Genomic DNA, 11,259 nt, shown 5'->3' with positions numbered 1-11,259 from the left:
AGCAAACTACTGTTACATCGTGATGCCTTTCGGTCTCAAGAACGCAGGAGCTACTTATCAAAGGCTAATGAATAAAGTTTTCTCAGATCACATTGAGAAAACCATGGAAGTTTATGTAGACGACATGTTGATAAAGACACAAAGCGAAGATACATTATTATCCGACCTGGCTCAAGTGTTTTACACTATCAGGAAACACGACATGCGGCTCAATCCCGTAAAATGCACCTTCGCAGTAGAAGCAGGCAAATTCTTGGGCTTCATGCTCACACAAAGGGGGATTGAAGCAAATCCAAACAAGTGTCAAGCCATACTCAACATGAAGAGCCCACCTTGTGTCAAAGAAGTACAACAACTCAACGGGAGGCTGGCCGCTCTATCCCGATTCTTAGCAGGAGCTGCGATAAGATCTCTTCCCTTCTATGCTACTTTAAAAAAAGGAAAACAGTTCGAATGGACGACAGAATGTGAGCAAGCCTTCCGAGACTTCAAAGAGTTCTTAGGACGGCCACCTATCCTATCTCGGCCACGAGAAGGAGAACCGCTCATATTATATCTCGCAGTAGAGAGCCGGACAATAGCCTCAGCACTAGTCAGAGAAGACGAACATGGGCAAAAACCCGTCTACTTCATTAGCAAAGCGCTACAGGGATCTGAGCTGAACTACCAGAAAATAGAAAAGTTTGCCTACGCTCTGATCCTCACATCCCGGCGGCTTCGTCCCATATTTCCAAGCGCATACTATTAAAGTTCGGACCAACCAACCCATAAAAGGGATATTACAGAAAACAGATCTAGCAGAAAGAATCCTACAATGGGCAATCGAGTTGTCTGAGTTCGATCTCCAATACGAGGCGCGGACAGCCATCAAATCACAACACCTGGCCGACTTCATCGCAGAATTCACATACACCCCGGAAATTCCCATAGAATGGAACATATACATGGACGGATCCTCGAATAAAACAGGAAGCGATGCGGGTGTGATAATCGAATGCAACCTAGGAACTCAACTTGAGCTCTCCCTTAAATTCGGATTCCCGGACTCAAACAACCAGGCAGAATACGAAGCACTATTAGCAGGTTTGAAGCTGGCTAAGGAGGTTGGAGCTCGGAAACTCAACATCTACAGTGACTCACAAGTCATCACCTCACAAATAACAGGAAGCTACCAAGCCAAAGATCCGATCATGAAAAAATATTTGGATAAAACCAAAGAACAGCTCGGACAACTCGGGGAATATAGGATCTACCACATACCTCGTGAGCAAAATGCCCGAGCGGACGCCCTTTCAAAATTAGCCAGCACCAAACCAGGGGGCAACAATAGAAGCCTCATCCAGGAGATACTACAGAACCCGTCAATAGCGGAAGAAGAAAAAGTCCTAGCCATAATAGGTCGGGATCAAGGATGGATGACCCCCATAATAAACTACCTCAAAACAGAAGCACTCCCTACAGATGAAAAGGAGGCAAAGAGGCTGAAAAGGGAGGCACAGTACTACACTATCATAAACAACACACTATACAAAAGAGGGATATCAACACCTTTACTAAAATGCGTACCGACTTCTAACACAAAGGAATTCTTGGAGGAAGTGCACAGCGGCATTTGTGGTAATCATCTCGGAGCGCAAGCTCTCACCAAAAAGATACTTCGGGCGGGATTCTATTGGCTAACTCTACAAAAGGAGGCTACAGAATTTGTGAGGACATGCCCACCATGCCAGAAGCATGCCAACTTTCACATTGCCCCACCAGAAAAGCTCATCAGCGTGACCTCACCCTGGCCATTTGCGAAATGGGGAGTCGACCTTCTCGGACCCTTCCCACAGGGATCAGAACAAGTAAAATTCCTCATAGTAGGAGTAAACTATTTCACAAAATGGATCGAGGCAGAACCCCTAGCCAACGCCACCGCTCAAAGAAGTCGAAGATTCCTATATAGGAACATTATTACGAGGTTCGGGGTACCATACTCCATCACCACGGACAACGGTACCCAATTTACAGAGGCAGGCTTCAGAAAATTGGTGGCCGACTTGAACATAAAACACCAGTTCACCTCCGTCGAACATCCCCAAGCCAATGGACAAGCCGAAGCGGCCAACAAAGTTATATTGGCCGGACTAAAGCGGAGGCTACAAGAAGCAAAGGGAGCTTGGGTCGAGGAACTTTCACAAGTCCTATGGGCGTATCGAACAACCCCCCATTCTACTACAAATGAATCACCATTCCGACTGGCATACGGAGCGGAGGCAATAATTCCAATAGAAATCGAAGAAAGATCTCCCCGAGTAGTCCACTACAATGAACAAACAAACTCCCAACTTCAGAGAGAAGAGCTCGACTTGTTACCCGAAATCCAAGAAAGAGCTCGGATCAGGGAAGAAGCTCTAAAGCGACGAATGGCTTCCAGATATAATCAAAAGGTAGTGCCGAGAAGTTTTACAGAGAATGATCTCATCCTAATCAGAAATGACATTGGAACAACTCGACCCGGAGAAGGAAAGCTGGCAGCAAACTGGAAAGGACCCTACCGAGTCATTGAAGTACTGGGGAAGGGCTACTACAGACTGTCCGAGCTTGATGGACGAGAGCTTCCCCGATCATGGCACGCCTGCAACCTAAGAAGATACTACAGTTAGAAAAGGTAAAGGATCTCACTAAATGGATGCGTTCTTTTTCCTGAAAAGGTTTTTTAATGAGGCACATGTCGAGACCTAGATCATACCCGGCTTAAAGAGACAAGGAAATTTCCACATGTATACATTTGCATTTTTTCTTTGAATAAAGTTTATTTAGGTATTCTAAAGATTCCAAGACGCATTAATCTGAAGTATTCATCGTCCGATTATAAAGCAACAGGTCGGTAGAAAGTGAAAAACAAATTCACTGCGCGACCACGATAAAGACAATCGTCCGATAAAGGTGAAAACGCGATTCACCCAAAGGACGATCTAAAGACGCCAACCATTTTTCTACAAATCGGCAAAGATGAACACAGAATAATGTAAGAAGTTATCGAAAGCAATCCAAAAAAAAGAACCTGACGAGGTCTTACGGATAGCTAATATAATAACTTAAAAGACTGGCCGACGTTCAGAAGTCGGACCAAGTCAACCCAAGTTATAAGTAAACCCTGGAAAGAGGTCTGGCCAACCCTATTAAAGAGGATTACTTTAACTTAGAAGGGTCTGACATAACAAAGTCAGCCCCAAACTAAAAAGTTATAAAGTAGTCCCTGAAAGAGATCTGACAAAGATCCAAGAAAGAGGACTACAAAAAAAATAACTTAAAGGAGACCGATATAACCAAGTCGGACTCCTACCATTAAAAAGTTATCAAAGTAGTCCCTGAAAGAGATCTGACAAAGATCCAAGAAAGAGGACTACAAAAAATAACTTAAAGGAGACTGATATAACCAAGTCGGACTCCTACCATTAAAAAGTTATCAAAGTAATCCCTGGAAGAGACCTGACAAAGGTCCAAAAAAGAGGATTACAGAAATAACTTAAAGAAGACCGACATAACCAAGTCGGACTCCTATCACTAAAAAAGTTATACAAGTAGCCCCTAAAAGAGATCTGACAAAGATTCAAGAAAGAGGACTACGAAAAATTACTTAAAGGAGACCGACATAACCAAATCGAACTCCTGCCACTAAAAAGTTATCAAAGTAATCCCTGGAAGAGACCTGACAAAGGTCCAAAAAAGAGGATTACAGAAATAACTTAAAAGGGGGACCAGCGCAAAAGAACCACCAAGAAACAAGTTGGACCCATAAAGTCACAAACCTCAAAAGGATCCAAGCTACAAACAATAAAACAAAGCAATCCGAAGAGGTCGAGGTACAAGATTTCAAACATCAGTAGAAAACTGAAAAGATACCAAGTCAAAAAACTACCTCTGTTACTCCACAAAAGTTATAAGGCCCGGAAGGCCACCAAAATAAAAAGTTGCTAAACAAGCAACTAGGAAATGTCAATGAAAAGTTTTAAAAGCCCACAAGCTGGGCCAACTATACATCCAGAAAGAGATCAGCAAACATCTGGAGCCTTTTTGGCAGCGTCAGGACAAGGGGAAGGAGGACGAGTCTGAAGGGGCACGGCATCTACGGTTCCATCATTCCGGTTCAGAATCTGGCAATCCGGATCAGATGTAACGGGAGGAACAGAGGAGGTTGACACCTTAAGAGAAGGCACTGGGGGAGGATCAGCCTCATCATCATCCTGGTCATCAGGGACAATCTTACCATCCCTCACGACATTGTCCAGGCTGATGAGAGTCAAGTCGGCATCAGGAGCAACAACCCGGAACTGCTCCATCAGGTTCTCGGAGGCAGCAGTTACGCTACCCACAAGGTGACCTTGAAGCTCACCATAATTAACCCGAGCTATTTCCAAATCCTCCCGGAGATGCATCAATTCCCTATAAGCCGAGACATAGCTATCCTTATGTTTCAATGCCATGTCTTCGGCCAGCTTCAAAGAAGCAGCAAGGGCAATAGAGCTGGTCTTCTCACCCTCCAGCTCCTTCTCCACCTTCGCCAACTTCACCTCCAACTCCTCCTTCAGACCCTTGATTCGATCAAATTCTGACTTGGCCTCTTCCATAAAGGATTTTGTGGCATGAATCAGAATCCCCTGAATTGTTCGGAATATAGCGGCACCCATATAAGCCATCCTCACACTACTTTTAGTGATAAAATCCAGATGCTGAAGAAGAGAAACATCGTCCATAGAAATCCCACCACAGGGGGCAATTTGCTGGTCGACAAACTCGATAGCATCAAAATCTGGGGCATCCAGGTTAAAGGGCTCGGATGACTTTTGCTTCTTACAAGGAGGGGCACCAGGAGCTATAGCAGAAGATTGCAGAGGATCGACCAAGCGAACCCGAGGAATAGGAATTGCTTTCCTCGGCCCGGGAGAACTAGGTACAGGAGGTTTAACTGGAACCTGGGAAGATCCCTCTCCGGCCGCCTTGGCCGAAATGTTTAAAGCAGCAGTTGCCTTCTTTGCCTTCTTGAAAGCCTTCATAGAGTCATTACTCTTCGACATCTCTGAAGAACACAAAATCAACCACAAAAGACAGATTACAACATAGAAGAAGAAAAAAGCTCGGAAAAGCAAGTATAAAAATAATAAAGCAGACAGTACCCAAAGCAGCCCGAACCAAAGATGGATCACTCAAAAATCTCTTCGTATCCAGATGGGGAGGCTTCCCCCACAAATCTTCAAGAACAACTACAAAGGCCTGCTCAACCTCACTAAGCATTTCCCATGTGTAACGTGGCACTCTTACATTCTTTTGCCACTCTAGAGGAAAAGTAGGCTCGTCATTTTCATCAAGAAAAAAGGGGCGGGCCCCCTCGACAGCTCGAACTTTAAAGAAGTAGTTCTTGAAGTCTTTAAAGGACTCGTCATACATCGCAAACACTTTATGGCCCTGGGCGGACCGGAAAGAAACCCAAGAAGCTTTCTTTTTTGAAGAACCGCCAGGCTTGGCAGAAACAAACAAGTAAAGAAAAAGAATTTGAGAAGGTGTTACATCTAGTTCACGACAGAGAAGTTGAAAAATTTTAATAAAACCCCAGAAATTTGGGTGAAGCTGGGATGGAGCAATGTTACACGACCACAACAGGTCGGTTTCAAAAGCAGTAAAAGAAAAAGTAACATTCAACTGGCTGAAAAAGTATTCATAGGCATAGAAGAAGGGACGCTCCCTCTCAATGGAAGTCGGAAAGCAAACCCTCTCATCAGAATCAGGAGCAACAAGCTCGTAATCCCCCTCGTAAGCATTGTTACCACAAATCCTATGACGCTTCCTTAGCTCTGTGCAAAATTCAGCATCCACAACGGAAACACACAACAAAACAAGGGAGTCCAGCCAATCGGACATCCCCTCGGAAACTCTGGAAGACATCTCTATAATGTTATTGCGAGAAGACATGAGGCCAACTAAATCCTACAAGTAAGAAAAGAAGATAGGGGTTACGACAAACATCTCGGATAGGAAGAAAACAACTCGGTCAATACTTCTCAGATGATGAAACCACGAAAAGGAAAACCCCAAGACTCAAACCAAAAGTCCTGGGGCATCCTTTGGAGGCAATAACAAAGCAAGGATTCAAGAAATTTCTACAGCTTACGCCCCGGCACTCATCAGAAAGAAAATAAAGTCTCAAAGGAAACAAAGGAAGCAAAAACAAAAACACAAAGTCACCACCTTTCTACAGTCCATCAGCAAAAAGCATTATCAAACATCAAAAATACCAAGCAAAAAATCATTAAAGACGCAAACTTTTTCAGAATCAAGCAAAAATCATCATCAAAGGCGCAACCAGAAGCGGCGACAACGTGCAAAAGCCCTAAGAAAAGATTCAAGCAACAAGAAAAGCAAAAGACTCGCACCAAAAAATGAAGAAAATCCAAAAACACGCAAACAAACAGGCATGGTAAAAACAGAAAGATCCCAACTTTCTCTGAGCAAAATTTAAACTTTCTACCGACATATAAAAGGAACAGAGGAAGAAAAATCGAACCTGGAGAAACAGAAGAAAAACCTCGAAGCGAAAGACCGTAAAGGTAGAAAGGAGAAAATCTGGTAATCACCCCTCTTCCACAGAGAGCAATGACAGAACAGACGTTGCAGGAAGAAGTTACGAAAGAAACAGAAAAATGAGAGAGTAAAGGGAGAAGTTACGAAGAAGAGCGAAGAAGAAAAACCGTTTTTGATTGAGAAAATTCAAAATAAAAGCCAGGAGAAAACGGGGCAATTAATACCAATTAATGAAGGTACTAAACCCTTCCACGTTCCCAAAGCAAAATGCTGATATAAAAACGCACACCTTTAGAGAAAAACGTTCTACATTCAAAAGATTCTACAAAAAGAAGAAATCGACAAAATGCTTGAGTTCGGCTTCATCATGAAAGGACCAAAGTCAAAAACTTGACCTCAACAAAAAGACCGAGCTCAAGCAGGGGCACTGTTCATACCCTGGGTCAAGCTGACCGACCCGGGATGTTCGACAGACAAAGCGACCGACCTCTTCAGGTCAGGACAACCCGACCTCTCCTCAAAGAGCTTGGCCAAGTCACAGGAAAGCCCAAACGAAGGGCCCAAATAGAAGAACGCGCCCCAAAATCCAAGGGCAGCCCAAGCCCATAGAAATAAAGGCGGTTCCCTTAAAGATGACCTCACTTAAAGATAAGATAAAGATAAGATAAGATAAGATAACTAACTTATCTTATCCGCAGGAGGCCACATCTCACCATTATAAATACACTGGAGCACCCAGGTATAACTCATACTCTGATTCTACTCAATACCTGCTTAATACCCTAGCTAACTTAAGCATCGGAGTCTCTTGCAGGTACCCCCCACCCTCCGGGGACGAAGGATCAGCACCACCACCAAGTCCAACAAGTCGGACACACCAGCTCCGGCCGTTACACACCTGCCGGACACGTCAGGCTCCGACCAGCACAGAAGATCTCATCCGAGATCGACCTACAGTTTCAGGTAACCCACGGAACAGTAATGTAAGAAGTTATAAAAACAACTCGTGAGAACTGACTTCAATTATAAGTCGGATAAAAAATGAACTGTATAAGTAACTTAATAAAGTCTGACTACACAAAGTCAAAACTCAGAAAGAAAACTTGTAAATATCTCACTTATACAAGACAACAACACAAAAGCTACTAAGATATAAAAACCAATCTTTTCTAAAGAAATAAAGTGGAAAAGATTGAGAGAGAGCTTCAAAAATAATTGAATACAAAAAGTTGTTAATGAATACAAATGAATAAAGTGTTCAAAAACTAAATAGTTATTACAAAAATAGGAAATCGTCTAAAGACCCACAAATCGGCCATTATAAAAAACAACAAAGTAGAAAAACTAAGACTTAAGACCAATAGGAGTCGGAGGGAGAACTGAGAGCAGGACAACATCAGTAACCCAGACCGGGGAAGAAGGAGGCTTAGCGACAACTACCTCGGGACCATGGGAGGTATGACCGACCTCTACCCCCAAAGTCTTTGGATCGGGCCGAGGAACCGCCTCATCATCTTCAGGAGTGGGAACAATTTTTCCATCCACCACTATGTTGTCTGTGCTGTAAAGGGAGAGATCAAGGTCGGGAGTGAGGACTTTGACATAAGCCTCCAAATTTTCAAACATTTCATCAATCCCCTCGGCAACCAACTCTTCAAGCTCGACATATTTTTCCTTCATCTTCTCCAACTCCTCTTGAAGATCCAGTTTTTCCCCAAAGACACGGGTGTAGCTCTCCTCAGCTCTCTTTTTTGTCCCCCTCGGCCAATGCAGCAGCAGCCTCCGACTTTTTTGTCCTCTCCCGAGCTCTATCCAAATCGGCCCTTAAGGTATCCTTTTTCCCTTCGAGATCCTTCTCAATCTCATTCAATCTCTCCAAATGAGCTTGGGCGGCCACAAGAGCACTGGTCATGGCTTGGATCGGAGTGCTCATCAGCTCCCTAACTAGGGATGCACACACCCTGACTGTGTGAAGCCCGCCTCAGGCCAATATCTGGAGATGATTTTGGAGGAAGACGTCATCCATGCTCACGTGATGGTAGGGGAGAATATTCTTTTCACCCAAGCTAAAGCATCAAAATTTTTAGTATATATGCTATCCCCCTTGGCTACTTTCTGTTTCTTAGGAGGAGGCTCAGCAAAGGAGGGAGAATGAGGAGGAGAGTCAGAGCCTATAAACCTGGAGACAGCGGTAGGAATAATGTTCTTCAAGGCGGAGGGGCCCAACTCCGACTTCCTTGGAGAAGATCGGACAAAGGATGTACCGAGCTCTTTTTGCTGAATGTTTTGAGCCACAACATTCTTTGTTGTATTCTAGAGTGTTTCATAGCAGCGAATTTTGGGGCCATACTCTCTGCAAAAACGAGTTACAGCTAAGTTAATAACAACAATGATAATAACCGAATTCAAATAAGTAAAGGGAAAGAGATCTACCCAGCTCGGACTGTAGAAGGCTAAGGTCCCCTAAAAATCTCTTTGTATCCAAGTAAGGAGCTCGACCCTAAGTATCCTGAAAGAAATCTACCACACTCCTCTCAAGGTCATCTAAGGCGTTTACATCATGCCTAAGGGTAACAAGCTTATCTTGCCAATTCAAAGAAAAATGAGGCTCCTGGTTGTCATCTTAAAAGAAAGATTGGACCTCCTTGACACCCTGAACCTTAAAAAAGTGATTCTTGAAATCATGAAAAGAATCATCAAAGATGGCGAAAACCTTCCGACCTTGAACAGCTTGAAAGGATATCCATCTCGACTTCTTTGAGGAGCTATATGGTTTGGTCAAAATAAATAGATAGAAAAACACCTTTAGAGAAGGTCGGACATCCAGTACCCGACATAGGAGCTTGTATATTTTCAAAAAGGCCCAAGAGTTAGGGTACAATTGTGTAGGACAAAGTTACAAGACCAAAGCACAATAATTTCAAAGTCGAGAAAAGGAAACCTCAGACCTAACCTAATAAAGAAATAGTCATAGGCATAAAAGAAAGGTTGCTTAAACTCTTCCAGAGGAGGAAAACACACCCTCTCTTCTGGATCGAGCGCCACCAACTCTTAGTTCCTCTCATCTTCCCTGTTCTCACATATGCTATGGTGCTTATGGAGTTCCTCACAATATTCCTTATCAGTAACAGGGACACAAGAAAAGGTAGATGTGTCTACTCAAGTTAGAAGACTAGGAGGCACTTTGGTCGACATACTTGTAATAACAAAGCACGACATAAAGCTATACTTACAAACAAAATAGAAATAAATGTCACTACAAACAACTCAGACGCTAGACAAGACAAGTCGGGTACAGCCCGAGCAGTTTTAACGATAATAAAAAAAATTCATCTTTTGAAATACCAAGGTTTCGCAAACGGCACCCCTTTCCAAATTAAGGAAAATGACGCCATTCGGGGGACAACAACATGCTTCACAACAGCAATAAAAAACAAAGCAGTTCCAATAGATTTCCAATAGTCCAAACAAACATGTTCCGCAAACAAGAAAATCTAAAAGCAACAGCTTCAGTCTCGATGTTTTTATAAAAAACGAACAAAAGATTTAGGCAAAGAAAAAAAATAAAAGAAAAAAAAGCCAAAGAAGGATCGCATCCTCGCAAGACGCAGTTTTTGCACAATTTTTTACATAGTAACAAATACTCAAAAACACATAAAGTATTCAAGCTAAAACTACAAAACAAATAAAGAGCCAATCTTGATGAAGATTCGAAACAAGGGTGGGCACGTCAATAAGCAAAAACATGAACACTCCTCTCCAAATACCACAAGACATACCTTCAGAAGAAACAAGATGAAGAAACCTCGAAATTGAAGGCACTAGGGAAGCAAAAAACTGAAAAGAAAATGAAAAGGGTTTCACAGAGAAGGTAAAAGAAAGTACTTCTAAAAATATGAAAAAGAGAAAAAGGAGAAGAGGGAGCACCTTATAAAGGGGGACAGGGGCATAGCAACCGTTACTACTCTCACCAAAACGTGCGCGGAGTCCAAGAAAAAACTACCGCGTAACGTTCGCTCTCCATTTAAGGTAGCAACGTTTAAAATTTTGAAAATACGTCGGGCACCCGACATGAAAGCTAAAGGCCTAAAATGCTCGAGCCCGACCTCTTGAAAAGCTCAGACTCAAGTAGAGGCACTGTTTATACTCGGGACCAAAACTTAAAGCCAGACCCACTAAAGAATGAAGGGCCAACCCAAAAGGGTTGGTCTCCACGCTTACCCGACCATTTTGAAGAGGTCAAACATCATCAAGGGAGCTCAGCTCTACTTGCCCAATGCAAGTAACGACCTCCGTGAATCTCTCCACTTTGTCTAGAAAGGTAATGTCAACAAACTCTCAAAATAAAGAGAACGGTTATTCCTCGATAAAAGTGAAACTACTCCAACAAGGGTGGTCAATGACTCTACAATAAATACACTGACATCCCTTTGGTAGAATTTACGTTCTATTTACTAAAAGCTTGTTTTAAACCCTTGTTAACTTAAGTATCGAAGTCTCTTGCAGGTACCCCCCACCTCTTCACGAGGAACTCGGACAGGCAGCATCTCGACCTCAAGCAAGTCAGCCGCTGCCACCAAAGGGTCTTGTACCTTACGTTCAATCCCAAATCAACGTTTCAGGTAACTCTTAGAACAACATATTAAAAATATATAACTGAATTATTGTATACCTATAGATTTTTATTAATACACT

The sequence above is a fragment of the Arachis stenosperma genome, chromosome 6, assembly GCF_014773155.1.
Source record: "Arachis stenosperma cultivar V10309 chromosome 6, arast.V10309.gnm1.PFL2, whole genome shotgun sequence".
NCBI lineage: Eukaryota > Viridiplantae > Streptophyta > Magnoliopsida > Fabales > Fabaceae > Arachis > Arachis stenosperma.
Note: the sequence above shows the minus strand (reverse complement) of the source record.